This window comes from Cavia porcellus, unplaced genomic scaffold (assembly GCF_034190915.1).
Source record: "Cavia porcellus strain 051 isolate PalLab524CR breed Dunkin Hartley unplaced genomic scaffold, mCavPor4.1 scaffold_9, whole genome shotgun sequence".
Lineage (NCBI taxonomy): Eukaryota > Metazoa > Chordata > Mammalia > Rodentia > Caviidae > Cavia > Cavia porcellus.
Window position 1 is genome coordinate 90,923,812 of NW_026947492.1, and position 24,039 is coordinate 90,947,850.

Consider the following 24,039-nt stretch of genomic DNA (forward strand, 5'->3'; position numbering starts at 1 on the left):
TACATTTTCCCATGATGGCCAGAATGATTTAGGTGCTTATTGTCTAAAGTCCCACACTATCCTCAGAGCCTTATGATGAGATCTCTGTCTCCAGTCCTATCCTGCAGATCCCTTTCTGTGGCATGCTGGCCCATGACATGGGCTCTAACCCAGTTAAGCCAAGACCCTCTGGCCATCCTGCAGGCTTTGCACAGCCATCTCTATTTCCTGACACTTGTCTCTCTGTCCTTATCCTTCAGGTCTCCTCAGAGTCACCTCTGGGCCAGCTCCTTAGGCTTGCCACCTCACTCTTGTACTATCTCATTTGTCTGAGGAAAAGCAAGGATGCAAGGGTAAGAACAATACAGGTGTAAGGTTTAAATCTTTAAGTTTATTACAGTGAAAGACACAGCAATCTTGCTTATCCTACTGTTCTTGCTACTTCCTAGGCCACCTCTGGAACTTGTCTTCTCTGAGTTTTACATTTTTGTGACCAAAAATGTGATGAATGCTGCTGCTGCTCGCCACCTGATGGGAAGGCGGGCTGGCAAAGCTGTCTCTGCCTCCATCTTACTCACCAGGTCTGGCATCACATGGCTGCTGGCTCTTCCCCAAAGTCAAAAAGCCCACGAAAAGCGCATTTCAAATTGACTTGGAACATGTAGTCACCAAAGAGGCCTTCAGAACCCCTCCAGAAGGAATAAGAAGGAGGGGACAAATGTGCAGGGGTGCTCTCATGAGGATTCATGGCAAACAGCTTCCTTTATATATGTCTTCAGTCCTATCACTGTATCTGCAAGGTAGGTATGATCCTACCCATTTTATAAAGAAAGAAAGCAAGGCTGAAAAAGTGAGTATCTCAACCAATATCACCAAGTCAATGTTGAAATTTATAAGGCATAATTGTCACTGGGCAAGGCAATGCACATTTGTAATTCGAGCTGCTTGGAAAGCTGAGGTAGAAAGATTGCAAGTTCAGGATGAGCCTGGGCAATTCAATGCCTGTCTCAAAATAAAATTTTAGGCCCTGGGGATGTAGCTCAGGGGCACAACCTCACACCTGCCAAGTACAAGGCCCAAGGTTCTATTCCTGGTATTGAAATAAAAATTTTAAAAGCTGGGTGGTAGAGTGTTTGATTAAATGGACAATACCCTCAGCACCTCCACTGTCCAAAAAAAATAAAATAAAAAGGGCAAGCTGTCTGATTTTAAAACACATGGTCTTGTAGTCTGCATCTCTCTGCCTTTCACAATGAGGATGCTGATTTCTGCATTTGCACCTACTCTCAGCAGCTCTCAGACCGCCCTCGGATGGCTTAGTGTTCATTTAAGATGAGGAACTGGGGCTGTGAGAAGTCAGGACAACCCTGTTCTGGTGCCCAGTCATTTTGTGGGCTGTATTCCCCCCACCCCATCCCCCAGAGACACAGCATGGACTCCTCAGATGCTCCCTAACTGCTCTCACAGGTGCAGGACAGCAAGGGCACATTTACGGTGCAGAGCCACCACCGGAGGTGCATGCTGAGCCTGCTCCCTCCCCACTGAGCTCTTTGACAGGCCACGACTCCTGTGCCTCAGTTTCACCAGGCCAAGCAACCATTTGACGCTTTATTGGGAAAAGCTCCCAACACAGATGGGAAAGGTCTCAAATTTCCTCCTGGAATGATGCAAAAAAATCCCTTGAATCTTTTATTACATCTGCTCTTTTGGGTTAGGAATTTAGTGGCTCTAAAGTTGCTTATAAGCCTATGAAGAAGAAAGAGGGCCGCCAAGAGAGGAGTGTGGCTGGTGGGAGGTAGAAGTTAGTAACAGATGCCCATAAACCCAAGTCCCGGATTTTGTGCTTTGAAATTGTACCTGTTTTCCTTGTGGCCTTTCAGCACCACGGTATTGTTCCAGAGGGGCCCAAGGCCTGTGGTACCTCTAGACCCCCCTGAATCAGTGTCTAGGGCACTGGGAGTTTCACCCCAAGGTATTGGAAACCCCTATGACTGAGCCAGAAGAGGGGAAATCAGTGGTGTAATCCACAGAAAGAGGAAGAGACCCCCACACTGAGAGGGGCGTGCAGGGACACAAGAAGCCCATGTTAGGCAAGAGAGCCTCCATCCTCCCAGAGCTGCCGAGAGCCAGCTGCTTCTATACCAGCAGAGCCACCGAGGTATCCTTCCCCTCACTACCTCCGGGACACTAGCAGGTCTGTCTGCACATAAAGATCACTTCATTCCTATCTGTTTTACGCCCCAAATCTGGGGCAATGAGTCCAAGATATATTCTAAGGAAGCCAACTCCTCAGAGTGCCCTGTGACAATGATGTTTCCAAGCAAGAAAACAGGAATGTTGCTACATCTGTGCTTTCAGAGATTCATGGACATCATTGCTGCGATGACACCCAGGAATGAGCTCTGTGATTCCACCTCAGACAGTGCTGCCCAGTTCTGCAGGCCCACAAGGAGGGGCTGAGCGTGGAAAATTCAAAACCCACGGGAAACCTGGAGCTGCCCAGGGCTGTTTCATTCTACTGGCCAGGGCAGGAGGCTTGCACGGAGGACAGAGGGGTGGGGTAGGAGGGGTCCAAATGGAACCCAGGCTGGAGTCTTGCCACAGCCAGAGGCACGCGGAGCAAGCTCCTTCCATTCTTTGGCTCGAGCTTTGTCATTTGGGATGCTCATGCCTGCGAAGGGAAGCTACCACTTGTTTATAACACGATTCCGGCAGTGGGGGTGAGCGTCAGACAGGACTCATGAGGAAAGCACACACGGTAGGAAGCACACAGAGCTGTACAGACCCAGCAGTCAAGGAGCTAGAACAACTGGGATGAGGTTCGGAGTCCACAGACCCCCATCGAGGATCAATGCTGAAAGAGGTGACAGGTGAGTAAGGTTACAAGTGGAAGGAAGTTCAGAGGCCATGTGTGCACTGAGTGACACTGAGAAAGAGTGGGCGTGCCCCACTCAGGCTCCGGAGCTTCAGCCTGGTCTGTGGGGACCACGCCAAGGGCGTTACTTTACATCCTACAGGAGACCCAAGCCCACCCATAATCTTTGTCTTGAAGTACAGGATTTTAAAGATGAATGATGATAAACTCAATCAAAATATGAATATTTAAGTTTAAAAATATGACTTGGGATCACATTTACGAGTGAGAGGAATACATGGTCTATTTGAAGACACTTGGTGGTGCATGCCTAGAATCCCAGAACTGTGGGAGGCCTAGACAGGAAGATCTCAAGTTTGGGGCAACTTAGTGAGACCCTGTCTGACACACAAAAAAAGCAAACCTGACTTTTTTTTTGGTCTTTTTCCTTTTTATCGGTATTAGGGATCAAACTCAAGAGCGCACACTTGTAAGGCAGGGCTTATGCCGCTGAGCTAAAAGCGTCTGGTGATATCCCAGAGCCTGCCCTGGCCCACAATGCTCTCTGATCTGCTGTCCAAGCAGTGGGAAGGCACAGGCCAGGAGGCCAGGAAGCCAGGTAGAGGCAACCTTTTCTGGGCTGCAGGCCCATCCATCCTCCCACGTCCCGGCTCTTCTCTGTACAGGAAGGAGCTAAAGGCTCCTTTCAGAGGGACACTGTGTGACTTTATGCACAGGTAAAAGCTGGAACAAAGGCTCCCATGGTCCCCAGGGAAGTCTTCCATATGGGCCCAACTCACAACTCTTGTTTCCTAATCTCCACGCTTGTCAACTGCTGATTACAATCCACAGAATATCTTCAAAAGTCCAAAAGGAATCTTTTTTTTTTTTTTTTTTTTTTTGAGACAGGGTCTCACTATGCAGTTCAGGCTGGTCTTAAGCTCACTTTGTAGCCCAGGTTGACCTCGAACTTGCAAGGATCTTCCTGCCTCAACCTCCCGAGTGCTGGCTTGCACCACCATGCTTGGCTCGGTTATTTTTAAATTTGTGAAACAGATGTTGAAATTTTATACCTATGACACAGCTGGCCAGCCACTAGGAATCAGTAACTGCCACGTGAGATACAGATGTGCTCTTCCATTTGACACAATCCCCACATTCGCCCTCCTGCTCACATACGCTACCTGTGTGACCCTGCAGCTAAGCCTGCAAATGCCTGATATGGAACCAGGACAAGCCACTCCCAATAGGGAAAGGGTATCAGACCATGCTACCTATCCACAAAGAAACAGATGTGCTCTTGCCTGGCATTGACTGTCACCAGGAACAATTCGCCAGGCATGCTGGGAACTGTACTTGGCACTTTACATGCATTATTCCACCCCCACTTCTTTCTGGATGAACAGATGCTTAGGACCTAAAACTTACTAGAAAGATGAGACTCAAAGTTGGGGTACAGTGACTCTGTGCAGCCCTCATCAGAAATACAGTACATATGGTGGCTTACAGATATAGTATAGACAGAGATCAGCTTCAAAATCGCCACTTAACTAGCCAAGTCACCAAAGAGCCTCCCGCTGCAGTTGGTAGGCGAGCAAACCGACAAGACCCCTGACCCTGACCAATGCCTAGCACGGCACCAGAAGCAAGGCTCTCAAATCCACAGCTGTTAGTGTACCACCTCCAGGAAAAACAGAGGTAAAGGGGAAAGGGTGTATAAAAGTTCTTTTCCCCTTGTTTTGAAGAAAAGCCACTCAAAAGTGGAATAGACACTGGGGGAGGTGGCACACTGCCTTATTTCAGCACTGAGGAAGGCTGAGGTAGGAAGATGGCAAATTTGAGGCCAACTTGGGCAAACTTAGTGAGACCCCCGTCTCCAAAGATAAAAGTAAAAAGTAAAAAGGGTTGGAGACTAGCTCAGTGATAGAGTACTAACCTGGATCCCATGCCCATGACTGCCCAAAACAACACAAGAAGAGAAAGAAAAGAAAAAAGAAGAGAAAGGAATGGAAAGAAAGAGGCCATTATACCAGGAGATCCAGTTTCAGGGTCTTACAGGAGCTGCTGACATCACTGTGTCAGGAATTCAAATGCTACTCAGGGCTTAAAGTACAATCTTAACAGCCCCAATATAAGTTATCTGCTAGGAAAAACGCAGGTGAGAGGGTCATAAATTACTCCAGCTTCGTACACAGCCTGCTTTGCCTCCGTGCTGTGGGCAGAGGACATTCCACACCAGCGAGCAAAGACTCAGAGGACTAGGCTTCCCCAGGGGCCCTGAAGCTACCTCCTGCTAGGACATGATTTTTAATATTGTGCTTTTCAGGGGCAGAGGTTGGTTGCTAAAAGTCTCAGGAATCTGTATCCGTCCTGAATTCATGTGCTCTTAAGACTTGCAATTGCATCTCCCAGGAAGCAAAGCAGCAAGACAAAATCCCAAGGTTAGAGGGATGATTAAACAGATTTTTTCCCACTAGGATTTACACCCTGACTCTTGGCAAAACACTAGGAGAAGAATTATGGCAGGCTCCGGGTGGGGGTGGAGGTCATTATCCTTTTCAAATGGACTCCTGGAGAGATAATGTTGTTTGTTCAAGGTCCAGACAACCTAAATGATGTAAAGATTTTTTTTTAAAATCAGACTGTGAATATATATTAGCTCTTCTCCGCTCCTTAATAAAACCACAGCAGCCTGTTAGCACATCACTGTTGTGACAACTGTTCTGAAAAGAGATCTTCAGAAAGCAAAGTTCTAGATCATCCCCAGATGCCAAACACTCAGGCCCTCGGTGTCCTTGGAAAAGTCCGGGCCACCTCCACATCTCTCAATCTCTCTCCAGGTGACTGAATGCCTGCCCTGCTGCCCGCCCACCCCTGCCCACCACGCCAGGTCTTATCCTCAGGATCGTTCCTTCCTGCCCTGGAATCACAGAGCCCATTTAAGGTGCCCCGGGCCCCAACCAGACAGCTGCAATCGGTTGCAAAAAGCCCAGACTGGTGGAACTCGTTTACTGGCTATTGTTCAAGGCAATTGTTCCTCTGAAACCCCAGGGCCCAGAGGAATGAGATCCTTTGGTGTGGTTGAGTGAGCAAGCCCAACTGTGGGCTTAGGAGCAAACCCTGGGAAGGGGTCTGGGGCCACCTCCGTTCCCACCCTACAGGTATGTTAACTATTTCCCCCCCTGCGGTTCCACCTGGCGCATCTGCATCTGTGCCTCTGGCCCCTGCTGGGGCCCTGCAAGAAAATCTATCGTCAAGGAAGGTGGAAGCCCCTGCAGAGTTGTGCTTTCACTGTCTGTCAGGAAAGATAACAGAAACGCCCACTTTCAACCTCTGGCTGTTTTTTCTGTACCAGGAATTGAATCCAGGGCCTCTACACTCCGTATATCTCTTTATATTTTATTTTGAGACAGGGTCTCACCAGGTTACTAAATTGTCCAGGCTGGGCTCGAACTTGCAATCCTCTGGCCTCAGCCTTCCAGAGTACGAAGATTACAGCAGCCAATTTTAAGTGGCTTAAAGTCCTGCCTCGTGTTAGTCTCCCTACCTGCATTATTTCATTTAATGGCCCTATAAGAAAAATAATAACTAACATTTATTAGCAGCTTCCTTTATGTCTGGTCCTGTTGTTACTCAGCATTTTCTTCCAAGTACAGAAGACACTAATGTCACACCCATTATACAGATGACCAAATTGAGGCTTGGAAAAACTATGCTTAAAATACTCACAGCAGAGTCCAAAAGCTGACCCAAGAGTGTGCAACCACCACTTACTCATTTGAATATTTTAGTATACACCTGGCAAGTGCAGCAGAAGGACTTTACAGTTCTCCACACCAGAGAAGATATGGTAACTGGTAACTTGAATGAAAAAAATAAAATCAAGCCAGGGATATAGCTCAATGGTATGGTGCCTGCCTGGCAAGTACAAAGTCCTGAGTTTGATTCCTGGTAAAATAAATAAATAAATAAATAAAATCATAACGGGCATAGTTGCACATGCCTAAGATTCTAACACTCAGGAGGCTGAGGTAGGAGGATCACTGTGAGTTTGTGGCCACAAAGTGAGTTAAATACCAGCCTGAACTACATCGTGAGGCCTTATCTCAAAAAGACAATAAATAGATATAAATAAATAGGGCCAGGGGTTTAAGCTCAGCAGCGTAAGTGCCTGCCTGGCAAGTGCAAGGTTGTGAGTTGGATCCCTGGCACCAAGATAAATAAACAAATGAAATGAAATGAAAAGTGGTCTGGAGATACAGCTCAGTGGTAGAAGACTTGTTTAGCATGCAGGAGGTCCTTGTTTTGATCCTCAGAAACATACATACACACACACACACACACACACAGCCCAAAGACACTACACAAGCATTCTACATCTCTATAGGTTCCCCATCTTGGACCAGGACAACCCAGGGCTTGCATTTCTAGTGCAGCATGGCCCAGGATATGAATCGGAATTAACACAAGGGCAGCGGTTAGACAACAATGCTAGCAAACACAGTCTCACCGTTAAGATCAGGCAGCTCCAGATGGAGCCAATGTTAGCTCTGCAGAAAAAAAGTAAAATTGATTCCTGTTTAGATCCTGCATCTGTCCTTTACCTGGCTGAGCACCTCCATTTCTGGGAGACGTGGTTTCCCCCCCGTGTGGCTTCCCCCTGTGTGGCGCAGGGCTGCACTGGGACGCCCAGTTCTTGCCAGCCTCCAGTGGGAGCAGGCAGACAGGTAGCATCTCCAGGTGTGTCAGCAATACCTGGCTTGTGTAAATGCAGTCCAGCATGCAGGAAAGCAGCAAGGACTAGAGGAAGGAAGTGCAGGCCATATTACAAACAGACAACGAAATCCAGTACAAGAGCCTGCTCCTTTCTACCATAAATGGACAGCATCCCAGGAGAAAAGCCGCTTCTACAGACGGTGCCAGGTGCAAGGCCAGTCATTTAGGGAGGACAGAGGGAAACATGAACTCCACAGAGAGGGCTCCAGGGGGATTTAGCAGTGATCACAATGCCCAGGGCTTGAGTTTCACCCCACAGCACCTTTGTCCCAGTTTGGTAACTTACTCCCTCAATAAGTAGGTGGTCCCCTGAGTAAGCGTGAAATTCCTCCCTTGGACTCTGGGCCTAGGTCTGGTTGGAAACCCCAGAGCTCTAGTCCAGATGCCTTAGTCCCTCATTGTTACAACAGGCACCAGGGTGTCTGCTGACCTCGGCTCCACAAAGCCCTGTCTCCTCCACAGAAGGCTGCTCGCACTTGGGCCCACTGCCTGTCAGCTTTGGCCAAAGATTTCAACAAACCCATCCTGGTTTTCTGTTTACCAGAAGAGGCATTTCCCCTAAACATGGCCGAATTCAGTACATGGTCGCTGATGACAGCAACCACACAGGATGAAGAGTTTTAATACTGGATTCCATGCTCCTTGCTAAATACCTTGTGTGCATCATCTCACAAATGCCACTCCGTGATGCCATCAGGAACAAATTATTAACACCCCCTGTTCATAGGTGTGGGAATTGGGCTTTGTAGAAGTTAAATGACCAGCTCAAGGTGCCTGAATCCAAATTTGATGTGAACTCAGATCCTCCTGACTCTGAAACTCAAAATCTGCTTAGAGGGGCTGGGGATTTAGCTCAGCGGCATAAGCACCTGCCTTGCAAGCAGGCAGTCATGAGTTCGATACCCGGTACCGATAAAAATGAAAAAGACAAAAAAAAAAAAAAAATATCTGCTTAGCCACACTGACTCAGTGTAAGGAAAGAAGATGCTTTGACACAGATGGGGTCACACCTATACTCAGAGTTTCTCCGTGCTATCAAGCCCAGCACATCTTAATGCAATCAAGTTTTTTGTTTTGTCTTTTCTCCTAGTACCGGAAATTGAAATTAGGACCTCACATTCTCCAAGGCCAATCAAGTTGTTTTAACACATTTCTGAAGTAAAGGAGGCATCCTTATGATGAATGTGATCACTATTCATATTTAAATTGTACCAATATAATTTAAAAAAAGGGGGGGGGCTGGGAATTTGGCTCAGCGGCATAAGCAGATGCTTATGCAAGCAGATGCCTTGCAAGCAGGCGGTCGTGAGTTCGATCCCCGATACCGATAAAATAAATAAACAAATAGTGAAATAAAATAAAATAAAAAGAGATGGGGTAAGAAACAAATCCCAAATACGGGGTTGGTTGGCTGCCTTAAGTTTAGGTCAAATGGGATGTGGGGTTCCAACACACACTTCCCAATAGATCCCTGAAGATCCAGAAAGAGTTGCCTCTGGAGAGCCAAAAGAGGAGACCGTCTCAGTTTGCCACTGGTCAGGAGCTTGCCTTTAAAATGCCTCCTTCTGGGGCCAAAGAAGGGAACTTAGTCTAGTAATGCCCTCAAAAATCAGCTGCAACCCAGGAGAAGCCCAAGCCTACCTATTAAGGGGCCCCAGACATAAGTGGGAACAGCTCAGTCAGCAGTAGGGTCCACAGGATTAACATGCTGGGTGTCTGTCCCCCCCTGCCAGGACTCAATAAACCCAGCTCCTTGGGAGGCAGCCCCAAGAGAGGCGGGGCCCTGCTCCAGTGGCCCAAGGCCGGCTCCAAGGTTATCATCATTGGTCTGCCCAGATTAGAGTTGCACTCCGGATCCCACCCCTCCGAGCTAGCCAGGAAACCATAGAAGTCCTAGTGCCAAAGCCAGGCTGCTTCTCAGCATACGCCGCCTTCCTTCCTGAAATACCAGAGGCCCCATGCAAGCACCTAGCACACCCTGGTGAGTCCACTCCACAAGTAAGTGTCCTTTATCCTGCGGAATCGAGTCACACACTAGTCACACTCACAGATGAAAACATCCCGAGGCCATCTACCAAGCCCAGCATGGAAGGCAGGGGTGGGGGTGGACATGGGTTCTAATCTCACCTTTGCCTCCCATTTGCTGTGTAATCTGCAGCAGAGTTACTGAAATTCTCTTTGCCTCATCTCCCAGCCATGCAACGAAAAGTGAACACGCCAGTGCCTGTTAGATGCCTTAGCACAGAGAAGGTGGTCAGGAACATTGCTTTTCTCTTCCCCTGTCCACCCTTAAACAGAAATGTGTCACCAGACAGCTATCACGGTCCTAATGAACAAAAGTTCCTGCCCTTAAACCTTCCATGTCATCTCTCCTGCAGCCTAGTTTCCAGAAAAGAAAAAAAAATCCACCCCGTAATTTGCAGTATTAGTAAACACAACCACAAATTCACCAGGCTCTGTAGATTCCAAACAAAACCTCCAACTGCAAGTCATTTTAATCAGGGTCCTGAACCTCAGGCAGCCCCTCCCTGGGGCCACACGGGTTTTCTCTGGCTTAACCCTTCTCCCTAAACCAAAGCGGCTCCCCAAAAATCTTGGAAAGAAGAATGAAGATTGAAGACAGCTGGGTGGTCACTACCCGGTTTTTCAGGCTCTGCAGCCTAACTGCATGAGATGATGTAGGGTGGAAAATACATTGACAGGATTCAAGTATCTAGGTGGACCAAGGACACTTGGGTAATGCCTTTGGCTTCCACGGAAATCACCCAGGTGAGAGTGAAAGGGGTGGGGAAGTGGGAAGGTGCTGAATGCTTGCAATCCTCTCCCCAACACACGCACGCGCGCACACACACGCACGCGCACACATGTACACCACAGAGGTTGGTGTGGTATTAGCAGCTGCACCCAACCCGGCTGCCCTATTGACTTTTAAATACCAGCCAGGGAGGCATAAAGCAACGCACGCTCTCGCCCGCTTCTGGACCTGGAAACTTCAGGCAATCATCCTACCTTGTAAGATCTCCGGGCCAGTGCATTTCCCTACATCGTGGTTCTTGGAGTAAGGCAGACCAGGAAGCTGAATGAGTCTCCTGGGACTGCGCGGTGACGGTGACTCCTCCAATCAGCGCAGCCACCCAAGCTGCGGGGCTAGGGAATCCAGCACCCAGGAAAGTGGGCTACTCAGGACTAGCCAGCAGACTTCCCCATTGCCCAGCCCAGGAAAGAAACCCGATCCCTCAACAAAATTAACCTTTAAAGTGCTGAAGGAGGGAGAGGTCAGGGCTGAGCGCTGGTATCAAGTCAGCTGTGAAAAGTTTCAGCCAGGCAAAAGCTAAAGCCAAACGCTGCGCCGCTACCGTAAAGCTCTGAATACAAGGGCCCTCAGATGTGCCGGAGGAGTCTGAACCCGCGGCCACTGTGAAGAAAATCTGAGTGCGAAGTATCTTAAATCCTCATAGATTGTGCTATGACAATGAAGAAAGCCTTCTCAGCCCTACAGTGTTACTCTGTAACAGTGGCACAAAGCTCACGGACCCTAACATCTCTTAGCTCCTAGGCATGGGCTGAGCATCTGATGACAGTGATAATGCTACAGGCAGGAACTTGTGAACCTAAAAGGGAAATAAATGATGATACCTGTTTGTATAATAAGCAAAGGACATCATTTCCGGTGATGTCATGTTGAGGCTGTGCCAATGAAAACCACGCATTAGTTCTTCGTGCTTCATTTAAAAGAAAAAGAATCTCAGCGATGCGAGGGCTACATGAAGCATTATGGTACTGGGGCTGAAAGAGGAGGTGGACTTGGGGAGCGCCCCAGTTCTGGGATGGGAAGGGACTGCGCCCTGGCTAATCGGCTAATCGTTATTAAAATTTGTAATCAAGGAACTCAGCAGGAAACGACGTAAACAGATGCTGGAAACAATGAACAACTTTTGAGACTTCAAAAGCTAAATTTAGGTTATAGCTTTTGTTTCGAAATGAAAGATAAAAATGGTCTCCCCCAGGTCCGCTAACTTAGCTTAACAAAAATCTTAGCAGTTGGTTCTGGCAGCCCTCAAAGTCTGTCCTTTGATCTGGGGCCCCCCAACCCTTCGATGCTTCTCTAGGGGGTGGAGGTGGGGAGCAGTGAGAAAAGGAAGCAATAACTGCCTCCAAGTGGGGTCTCTGTGTGGTCAGTTTGCTCAGCAAACAGGAGCTTTTCAAAGGGGGAATGAAGAGCCCTTCTTCCCCCTCCCAGGACACAGGGAATAAAGTAGACCTCAAAGAGAAACTGCGGGTCTGTGAGCGCCTGGGGCTTCCCGGGTGAATGAACAGGCAAGTATGTCCAGGGGCAGAGATTGTCATCTCAAAGGCGTCTCCAGAAAGTTAATGGTTCCTGTCTCATCGCCAGGGCTCTCCTCCACTTGAAGGTCTGTATCTGCAGTGGGAGGCCGGGGTATCAGGGGAGAGATCATTGTGGGGGCACAGAGGGGGCACAGTCCAGATGCAGGAAGACTAAAGTCAGGAGGGACACAGTCTCTGGCTAACAGGGATGCTTCAAACCACTCTTTGGTTCCACACAGCTCCTGGAACTAAATTTTGCAACCAGACTGTCCGAGCTGCCCCCTGGGTTAATGTGGAAATGGGATGGCAACTGTGCACACGGATGCCTGTGTACACATCTCCCCAGGCAGGAACGCATGCACTAGTGTGCAGTTTCTCCACTGTTCCCTACAGTTAACCTTGGCCCTCAACAAACTTAACAAGTAAAAACCCCAATCTATCACCAAGACAAACTAGGGGACACCTCTTCATTTGTGTATTCACTCATTCAGCTGATGGATGTGTTGGGGAGTGCTTGCCCTAAGTGAGCACTGTTCTAGGTGCTGAGGATTCAGCAGTCAACAAAATAGATTTTTTTTTTTTTGGTCTTTTTCGTTTTTATTGATACCAGGGATTGAACTCACGACTGCCTGCTTGCAAGGCAGGTGCTTATGCTGCTGAGCTAAATCCCCAGCCCCAACAAAATAGATTTTTAAAAAAAGGTTCCTACCCTAACAGAACTTATCTTTGAGCTGTAAAACTAAAAGGTAGATGAGACAAAATGTAAGTTACCCAGTATTTTATTTATTTATTTTCAGGTACCGGGGATTGAACTCAGGACCGTGCACTTGCAAGGCAGATGCATTTATGCCACCTAGCTAAATCCCCAGCCCCAGACCCAGTATTTTAACAATAAATGGTATAGGCCAAAAATAAGGTAAAGAAGGTGTCTGAAATTTTAGAAGAACCCAGCAGGAAGGACTCTTACAATCCCTGTGGGAGCTGGTTATGCATCTAGGAGCCAGAGCCTTCCAAGACAGGAACTGGGGAGACAGCCTACGCATTCAGTCCAAGACTGCAAAGGCAGTCAGCCATAGTGGCATATAATCCCAGCACTCTGGGAGGCTGAGGCAGGAAGACTGCAAATTTGAGCCCAGTATGGGCATCTTAGTGACTCAGCAAAATCCTCTCAGGCTGGGGATATAGTACAGTGTGAAGGCCTTGGGTTCGATCCCCACTACCATAAAAGAAATGAATGAAATTTAAAAATGAATGTCTGCGGTAGAGTAATCAGGGAAACAAAGGAATCCCAGGAGAAGGTCAGGCCCTCAAGTCACTGTAGGCACCCTGGCTAGGGTTCAATAAAGGAAGCTTCTCCTCTTTATAAACATTCAGGTAAATCTACAACACTATGTAGGTCATTTTGATTATGTACAAGGCAAATCCATTGCACAACGCAACCTGCATTCAGGGGGTCCTAGTCATCCTTCTGTGGTTGCAAGAATCACACCTTTGTTATGAAAAGCTCATTCCTTGCAGCTACAGGCTGAGGCTGAATCAGAGCTTTTCCTGTGCTATGAAAGATAACGATCAGGGCAGCTGATCCAGGCAACCAGGGAGAAAAATGAGGGCGGGCCAGTCCACTGAATGATGGCTGATGCCCTTTGGCTTCCCCTGTCATTTCTGAGATTGGCCTTTTCTGAGATTGGCCTTTGCATAGGACAAATTCCAATGACCTTCCAGAAACAGCTAACATTTTCCTCCATAGGAACAATGTTACCCGTGATGTCAAGGCTCCCAGATTAGCTACATTTTTTGAGCCAGGGAGTGGCTGATAAACCCCACCTTGGTATCAAAAAGTAGCACAAAACTTTATTCTGAGACTACAGTTTATAAAGACAGAAAACAGAAAACCTGTGAAAGGAACCTAAAAAGCTATTTTCCTTATTTGAAGGAATATGACGCTGAAACCATGGTAGTGAAAACATGGCTCCTCCTTCAGTGTAATCATTTCCTCTGTTTTCACCTGTTTCTGCCACACAAGGTGCAAAATACACCACCTGTCTCAACATAGAAGACTAAATCTTGGCCCTGCACACCCATATTCCCTACCATAATTATGCAATATGTCAGGTGGAGAGATCTGTCCTCTATTACAGCTCCTCAAAGGAGCTGCCAGTTCTTCTCAGGTCCCCGTACAGCTTCAAACCAGAGTCTAGTCCCCAGAACTTCAGCAAGGCTTCACAGTCTCGGTGGCTCACCCTTCTCCAGAGCTGCGAGGCTCCACCCCTCACCCCCTGCTCTGCTCCTCTTCCTGGTCCTTTTCTAGGTGACCTCATCATGACTTCAAGTACCAGGTACAGACAAAGCGTTCATAGTCTGTAATCTCTACTTAGGCCCCGCCATGGGCAGGTGACATACTTGAAATCCATCCTCATGCAAAATTAATACTTCCACCTGCCAGTCCATCTGCACTGCCACTTCCTTTCCATCAATGTATGACTGCATAAATTTGCTCTTCCTTTCTTGTTTTCTATGTAATCAATCTGGGAACAAGTCATCATTGCCGTCCCTCCCATGAAACTGAACCTGACCGCTATGCAGTCCAGTAAAGTGACCCTGGTCCAAGCCAACATCATCCCTCTCCAGCAAACAGCTACCTCCTAATGGCCTGGCTTCTCCTCTTGCACTGTTAGGCTCTGTCTTCTACAAAGCAGGGATAGTGATGGATCAATGGATCGATCTTTTTTTCTTTTTCTTATATTTTTGAGACAGTCTCACTTTATGCACCAGGTTGGCCTTGAACTCAAGGCAATGCTCCTGCCTCAGCCTCCTCTAACAGCTTCCCAGGAGACTTCTCAGAGTGACATCCCAATTCATCCCCTCAGCCTAGAAGGCATGAAGATGTGATCTGTGTCCCATCCGCCTGGCCTGCCGCTCAAGTCCTGTCCTTCATGGCTCTCGCTTTCAGGGCCCATCAACACGCCAGGCTCCTTCTCTTGCCCAGTACTGCCTTCTCCAGGAAACTCTTCCTCACATCTCCCTGTGGCCTGAGACTTGTTCAGTGTTGCTTAGAATGTCACCTCCCCAGGATTTCCACCTATCATTAGATCTTTGCCTCCTGCCTCCTACAGCCTGGGCCTCTCCCCATGCCTCCCACAGGACTAGACTGCTGTTTGCATCTGCTCCAAACAGGATCCTCCCAGTGCCTGAAGACCACTGAGAGAGGGTCAGGGCCAAGTGACTACAGGGGGACCACATGGAACTAAACCTTCTTGCCATGCCTTGGGGACTCTGAGAGTTCCAAGGACTTCAGCTCAAAAGTTCCTCGTGGTTTACTCAGCCATGGACTCATTTCAGAGACTGACAGAAACTCAGGGATGCATCCCCAAAGGAAATAAGGTACAGAAAGAAAATTTTCAATTCAAATTTGGGGCATCTGCAGGTCCCCTAGAGCCTGTCTATAAATCCCAGGTTACAGGCAGCTGCTTCACAGCTGATACAAGATCTAGCCTTACAGGAGACCATGGCTTAGTCTCCTTCACCTGGGAACCATTCTTGGGACCCTTCACATGCCTCTGCCTTTGCTATGAACAAAACAGAGAAAAGAAAAAGAGGCTGGGGGAAGAAAGGCAACCTTTGTGGAAGAACAAACAAGAATGGGGAGATAAGGAGCAAGGAGATCTGCAGTCTGAGGAGCGGTTCTGTGGTAGAGAGCTTGCCTCACATGTGTGGGTTCCATTCCAGCACCACACATACACACCATGTCAGCCATGAAATAGTACTGGGTATGATAGTGGAAGGCGAAACCATATTCCAGAACGCTAGCAAAACCTTCTAAGTATAGGAGTTGATAAGTTGATGATTTTCCACAAAAGAAGACACTAGGTATCTTTGAGGATTAAAAAAAAAAAGTCACTGAGTGTCAACCCTGCACCAGACACCAGACTGAGCATTGGAATATAAAGGTGAGAAAAAATATTGGCTGAGCCTGCATGGAGCTATTTACACGTGAAAACAAGCAAGAACCCCTGGGGACTTGCTGGTGAAAGTGATGACTGAGATAAGCAAGGTGCTGTCAGTCTCTGGAAGCATTTCCTTTAAATAGCAGGGCCAAGAAAAGTCCTTCCAAGGAAGGGACATTTAAAAGTTGATGCGGGAGAAGAGAGGGAGCCAGCAATCCAGCAGGAGAGTGGGGAGCCATGTCTCCTGGACAGATGAGGGAAGTCCAGTGCAGGAGATGGCGACAGGGGAGCCAGGCGTGCTGAGGGAGGAAAGGTGGCCGCTGTGCTGGAAGCCTAGCAAGCAAGTGGGGCAAGGTTATGAGACAAGAAAGTCTCTGCTCTGAGAAGTTCAAATCAGTAGTAGCAGCTGATCCCAGGAAAGAGTCAAGACCTCTGCAGACACAGCCATGTGTCTCTGCGTCTCTCCCCTTCCTCTTCCGTTTCCTCCACTCTATTCTGGTAATTAGGACATTTGACTGAGCCAGGCCTCCCGTCGTTTCAAGGTTCTTAGGTAGAACCTCCAATTCTGCTTGCTACTGGACCACTTTACTCATATTTACACAGCCCGTGGGCCGCCCTCTACTCTGTCCGAGAGCAGGTGAAACTGTGTGCAATGACTTGCCTTGGTTTTGCTTGTGGAGCTGCAGTTTCTGCTACCTCCGGTTGGTTAATTCTTGAGACTGGCTGAGGCCCACAATTGTGGGTACTCACCCATGAAAGCACACACACTCTTCAAGCCCTAGACAAAAGGCGCCATTCATCAGGAAGAGTAACCGACCTGCTCTTTGTGTTTGGGCACTTGCCACGCTGGTCAGGAACCACAGGCTTGTGATTAAAACCTTGGGCAGAGAAGGCAGAAGAGCATGCCTACATGGGTACCAGCACTGTCACCTACAAAGCACAAATCCAGACCTTCCGGTCTCAGCCCAACATCTGATCTCTTTGCTGACAGGAACCCACTGGCAGCATGAACTCCAAAATGACAGCATGAACTCCAAAATGGCAGCATGGACTCCAAAGTGGCGGCATCTCCAATGAAGAACATGTGAGGCTAAAGTTAAGTCTTGGTGATAACCATAATTAAGACTGACTACCTGTAAATTTCATCTCTTTTAACTGCCAAAACTATTCCAAAGTCCATTATGTCACTCATGTTTTAGAAAAAGAACTATGGGCCTAGAGGACATTGATGATTTGCCACACATGGATAACCCACAATGGACTAGAGCCAAATCCTGTTCAGTTTCCATGACAGAGTCCTACTCCCAGGATGGAACACCTCAGGCATTGGGCCAACAGAGGACACAACCTGGTGTGGACCAGGGCTGTTAACAGGTTATCCTAGAGTTCTTTGGCAGCTTTGAATACTTTTGGCCTTGCTCCAATGTAGATACACCCTTTTACCAAATGTCATATTGTAATGGCTCCTACTATATTTACAGTGACTGTTTTCTTTAAAAAATTGGCTGAGGGGCTGGGGATTTAGCTCAGCGGCATAAGCGCCTGCCTTGCAAGCAGGCAGTCATGAGTTCGATCCCTGGTACCGAAAAAAACGAAAAAAAGACACACACACACACACACACACACACACACACACACACACACAAACCCAAAGCCTGAACCGGGTATGATAGCGCACACCTGTGATTCCAGCATTCTGGAGGCTGAGGCAGGAGGATGGCTGTGAGTTCAAGGCCAGCCTGGACTATCAAATGAATTCAAGTTCAGCCTGAACTACATAGCGAGATCCTATCTCAAAAAAAAAAAAAAAAAAATTAAAAACCAAACCGTGTCCCAAACATCTTTGGCTGACAACTGTGGCTGCAAAAATTCCTCTGTCCTTGTTTCCAAGGCCTTAAGGAGCAGCAGTAGAAGAGAGAGGTCAGCAGATTTCAAGGAACAATTTGCAACATCACTGGTGATCAGGGTTTGTATTTTATCCTGCTGTTGGGGGTGCACAGGGAGAATGTGAAATGTCACATATTTATTTCTGCAGCTCAACTGTCACCTCTGTTACAATAGATGGATAAAGAGTGACATTTCGCAAAGCTATCCCTTTGCTTTTACTCAGGGGCTCCAGCCCTGAGGACATCCTTTGAGAGCTCCCCATAGGATGAGATAATCAGGGAGACACAAAGGTGGGCTGGGTTTGAGGCGTGAGAAGCTTAAATGGGAGGAGAAAAAATTGGAAAGGAAACTTGGGGTACTCATTAGGGCCATCCTTGAGCATGCTGTGACTTAAGCCCATGGTTTGGGTTTCTGGTCTCATTTTTGCTCCTGTACTGGACCCCATCTGGCACCTCCGCCATGCAGGGATGCACTGTGGGGCAGAGAGAGCACGAGGACAAGACTTGGGGACACTCTTAGCCTTGTCTGTCACCGTGTTGACTGGCAGCATCACTTCCTGCCTGGGAAGGACTGGCTGCCGACTCTTCCAAGCATGAAGTCTTCACCCATGGGCCTCCAGTGGAAACTGCTTTTCAAAAGACTCCATTTCCCCATGAATTTGCCTTATCACCCATCCATCCTCTGCTAGTGACAGCCCCGATTTCACCTGCAGACTATCTAGGTGCCAGGTACTATCTATCAAACATTGTAAACACCTAATCTCACAGAACCCTCCTGCAACACCATGAAGTAAAAGCTTCTTTTCTAAGGACACCCGTTTAGGACCTTAGCTTTGGTATTTCATTGTTTCCTGTGGAGTTTATAGGAACTATAAAATAGGTTCACAAAATCTTCTACAATCTCTAAACCACAATCTTGTCTAAGTCAAAGAGGAAGAAAAAAAAAAAGTTTGGCTAAGAGCCCAACTCATTCTAGGTATTTGCCTAGAGGGGGGGCTAGCTGAAAAGTTACAGATTGGTTAAGAATTAAACTCCTTCTATTTGCCCCTTAATCTCCCAGAGAAAACCTATTTGAATGGGGGAAGAGAAGCGGAACAGGTGACTGGTATGTAGGGGATACCTACAAATTTTGCTTCTGGTATCAAAACCAAAACCAGTGTGTGCCAGGGATTGACTCTGTGTACAACGTTGATATAAAAAACTCTTCGTGGGGTTGGGGATTTAGCTCAGCAGCATAAGCGCCTGCCTTGCAAGCAGGCAGTCGTGAGTTCGATCCCTGGTACCGAAAAAAAGGAAAAAGACAAAAAAAAAAACAAAAAACCTCTTCGTGCCAGCTGGGCACAGCGGCACATGCCTGCAGTCCCAGCACTTTGCGAGAATGAGGCAAGGGGATCATGGGTTCAGAGTCACTCTAGGGAACTTAGCAAGATGTTGTTTCTAAACAAATAAATAGGAAAAAAAAAACCAAACAGGCTGGGAGAACGGCCCATGGGTAGAGTATCCCTGGGTTTGATCCCCAGTAAGGTGAAAGAAACAAACCCCATCATACCCTGGTAAGATACATTTTATTATTTCCAGCTTCTAAATAACCCATCACTCAGAGAGGTAAGTTGCTGATAGCTTTGGCGGCTGAGGCCCAAATCTGGTCACCAGTCTGCCTTTTTGTACAGCACTCTTGTCTGGGTAATTTTAAAGATCCCATCCATTGAGTTCTTGCCATGACAGTACTGTGCTGGATTCTTTGGTCTTGTTTCATCTTTCTGACGTCCTCTTAAGCAGCAGACATCATTACCCTAACTTATAGGGCAGGAGTGAGTTCAGTAATTGGTCTAGGGCCACAGTACTGTTATGACTTAGGCAATCTGTTTAAAACCAATATTAACCATCTGTGAACTGCTGCCATGAACCTAGCACTGAGCACACTGACAATTCTGATCTCACTGATGCCACTCCACTGGCAGAGTATTAGAGCATGAGGGCAACCTAACCCCTGGCCTCCTTTTGTCCCCCTTCTTCTCTCTGTCTAGAAGAGTGGGTCACTCCATGAGTAGGTAACATCATGCTAGTTTCTAGTTCTGTATTTTTGTTTAAGTTCAGAGAGAAAGATTAAAAAATTCTCATTCAATTCAAAATGCAATGCAAACTGATGGTAAGTTTGGAGGTTCAGCTGCAGGACGCTAGCTGGACCTAGACAGAAACTGCATTCTTTAATCAATCTTCTCCCACACCCAGCACCAGAGACAATGGAGGATCCATGCAAAAGGGGTGTGAATGGTTCAGGGCAGCCCCATCACCAGCAGCCAGCGCATACTCCAGACTATAGAGTTTCAAAAGCATCATGGCACGGGTGTCAGGATTGTAAGGAAAATATAGAATGCAGGCTTTATGGGAAGCCCACAGTAGTGTGCACACAGCGAGCTCCAAGAATGGTCTTTGCATTGTTGTTTCTAATAACAAAAGGAGTGAAACACCCTGCACATCCACCAGGAGGAAAAGCGTCCTTCAGACTACGGCCCCTCTGCAAAATGGAACACTGTGTGACCACTAAAATCATGCAAGTGAATCCTGATATAAAAACAAGCGTCTGCTGTAGGGCCAAATTACAAAAGCAGATAATTCTAAAATATCCCCCTCACTGCTTAGAGACCAGTGTGGTACAGTGGTTAAAATGAAGGACTAGAGAGACACACACTCCCTGGGTTCAGACCCAGGTATCTGACTCTCATCTCTACAGCGGGATTTGACTTCTAGAGATGACATAAGCATTACATAAATCAAAATGTGTAAGCGTGTGGAACAGTGTGTGGCTCATAGTCTGCGGCCAAGAAATGCTCGTCTTTTAAAAATAAAGTGTGTCAGTGATAACTGGAACACAAGAGACTCTGGAGAGACCAAGAAGTGAACAGTGAATCTCTCTGCCTCATGTAACGGATGACCCTTCTCTTCTCCTCTCCTTTCTGCTTATCTGTGTGCTCTGTTTTTAAAGGAAACACATGGTCAGGTGTTTTTTTTTCAATAAGGAAGAAACTCACAATTTTGTTTTCAAATCCTAAGTGTTGCTCAGATGTAAAAAGTCACTGAAACTTATTTCTAAAGTGGGCTGAAGGGATAAGAGTGTAGCTCAGAGACAGAGGAGTTGCTAACATGTACAAGGCCCTGGGTTCCATTCTTAACGCATCCACACACACACACACACACACAAGGAGCTGTGGTCCGACTGGGTAAAATGTCCACCGCAAGTACCTCATTGCTTCCTGGTCTTTTACTACTTTGGTAGCCTAAAAGCCAGAAAGGATTTACACCCAGCACCTTAGTCCTGAAGAGGGCTATTAGGCAGGCAGGGCTGGGAGAGGACGAGAGGATAGAGATGGGAAAGCCTGATTTCACTGGGAGCAATCCATTTAGTTAAAATGTCAGGAAGTTTAGTGGATTAAGGGTATTACAGTCGCTATTCATAAAGGTGTTTTGTTAGGGTTTCCAAATAGTAATCTCGTTGAAATAAGCTTTGCACAGCCTTAAATGAAAGCCTTCTACAGCGCTCAGAGTTTCCTAGAGGAGGAAAAGACCCCAGGTATTAATTTACTTAAAGAGCAGCTGTCTGAAAGACTGTAATGCATCCCATCGAGCCTGTGCTATAAAATAGGGTGCTGGTCAAAGAATGGGGAGGGTTGAGTCTGCTTCTCTCAGCGGCAGAGCAGCAATTAGTAGTAATGAGAGGCATGTCTGCATTCTGATAAGGGCTGCGGCTGGACACGTCTTATGGACTTGAATCCCTTCTGCAGAATCCAAGGATGCTTTTAATGCTGCCGGCACCCAAAAGCCAGAAGGCAGGTTGGGTTTCAAAATTCACAAATTAAAATTAACATAAGAGCCGTCTGCACGCATCTCACGAACATATTCGAAGATCATGTCAGACTCCAGGGAGGAGGGGACCCCTGTGGTTGGCACCATGTGTGGTGGTTTAAGCTGTTGCATCTAAGCTTTCTTGTGTATGGTCTTCTAAATGAGGCTTAAACCAGATGTCTGCAAACAAAGCCCACTCCCCCCACTGTTTCATAGAAGATCACAGAAAGTGTTTCAAGAGAGAAGATGCCTTCCAGTTAGCAGAGGATGGGGTCAGAGGCGAAATGTTCCAGAGTAGAGAGGGCTGTGTTTTGGGTTTTTCTTTTTTTTTTTTTCTGTACCAGGAATCGAACTCGGGACTTTATGCTTGCCAGGCAGGTGCTGTGCCACTGAACTCCATCCCCAGAGAGGCCTGGAGTTTGTGGAGAAGGACCTCTGGCAGTGAGCTGGAGCTGGTCTATTTGAAGGAGCTCTTCTTTCAGTCTGGGGACTGAGGATACTGTGGTGAGCATCACACATCCTTGCCTTCTGGGCTTGTAGAGCAAAGGGATTCTAGCAGCAGACATTTACCACACTATGCATTTGCTCTATGATTGGGAGGAGCTCATGGAAGCCACCAGCAGAGACCCTTGATCTGGGCTTTGGTGGTAGAGAAGGTTTCCTAGACGGGATGACCTGCTGTCTAATGTGAGCCCTGGAAGGACGGGGTAGGAGACCAGGAGGCCAGAGACAGGACAGGTGTCAAGGGACGGTGTGCACTTTAGTGTGGTGGCAGAGAGGGGATGGAAGACTTAGAAATACCAGGAGCCAAACCTCCAGCCTGGAGTTTGGCCTTGATCCCAAAGGGAACTGGGGATCTGAAGGGTTCTGCTGCTTCTAGAGAAGCCCGAGGCAGCAGGGGTGCCGCCATGCCAGAGAAAAATCACCCGGCTCAGCCCCCTAATGCAGAAATCTCACTCTGAAGCTTGTATTTACCCACTCTCTCGGAGAGGCTAAGCCTTTTAACAATTATTACGCCCGCCCCAAAAAAAGCTGGAAGTTACCGCATAAGCTCACCGCCACGCATTCCAGATGCTTCCAGGTCCTGTTTTGGGCAACACTGACTTTAATAGGCCTCTGCCTCCCTGCATTTCACTTTCAACCAGCGAATCCCCAGTGTGACACAGGGTGGGGATCAGTTAAACTGAAGTCACCCTAGATATTCAGAATTGAAAAGAAACTTAGGGACCCTTTGGCCGAATTCCCTGGGGAGCTCAGTGGGAGAGGAAGTACTTTGTCCAAGGTCACGGGGCTTAGTGGTAGACTCAAGGTTCTACCTCCATCTCTGACCCCTAAAACATGCCTTTGCTTTCCCCCCACGTCTCCTCTTCAGACCTGGAATTCCAAATTCCACTTCCAAAGTCAGGAACCTCTGCACAGGAGGTGGGAGTGTGAACATGCATTTGTCAGTGAACACTACAAGAAGGGACAAAAAAGAGGCTGGACAGGGTGAGACTGATAGGAAGCATAAACACAGCAATCTACTTATTAAAAAAAAAAGAAGGAGGGGCTGGGGGTTTAGCTCAGCGGCATAAGCGCCTGCCTTGCAAGCAGGCAGTCGTGAGTTCGATCCCCGGTACCGATAAAAAAGAAAAAGACAAAAAAGAAAAAAAAGAAGAAGAAGAAGTAGTCAGCCATGGTGGCACAGGCCTGTGATTTCAGCACTCGGAAGGCTGAGGCAGGGGCATCACTGCAAGCTTGAGGCCAGGCTGGGCCACAGAGTGAGTTTAATACCAGCCTGAATTACATACTGAGACCCAATCTCAAAACCAAGAGGAGAGCCAGAGACTTAGCTCAGTGGTTCAAGTGCTTGCCTGGTAAGCCCGAAGTCATGAGTTTGATCCTGGTACCAAAAAGCAAATACACAAACAAACCACGAAGCCCAGGAAAAGAATCCATTCTATTTAAATAAAACACTTTGAGGTGATGAAAACTGCTTCCAGCATTATCCTATCCCCAGACATTTATCAGATGCCCAGGAGGTGAAGCACGCACAGGCACACGCGCACACCATTCCAGGCAAATGGTTTCTCATCTAAGCAAAATAACCAGGGGGACCGCAAAGAGATCTGAGGAGCTTCACTTTCCAACTGCCAAGTGGATCAAAGACAGAAGCAGCAGAAAAAGCAGTGCAGGCAGCTGAATTTAGTCCTCTCCTGACCCCGGGAGCCTCTGTGAGCACAGCCCTGGGCTCATGCAGAAGACTGCGGCTGTGGGGTCCCCTTTGGCTCGTGTCCCCACCATCTGTACCGGCTGCCAGCTCCCTGGAAGGTTTTAGAGCACAAGAAACAGTTGAGGAAAGTAAAGGGGAGAGAGAGAAAAAAAATGGAAGACACAGACAGAAGACTCACATGCACCCTCACTGATGCGAGCTTAGAGGATCCTGAAACAA

General features: G+C 47.6%; 1 protein-coding gene across 10 annotated transcripts in view; it reads right to left on the minus strand.

Annotated features, from left to right (window-relative positions):
• Nav2 (neuron navigator 2) overlaps positions 1–24,039 on the minus strand; it is a 669,303-nt gene that overhangs the window by 77,172 nt on the left and 568,092 nt on the right. The window lies entirely within an intron of this gene.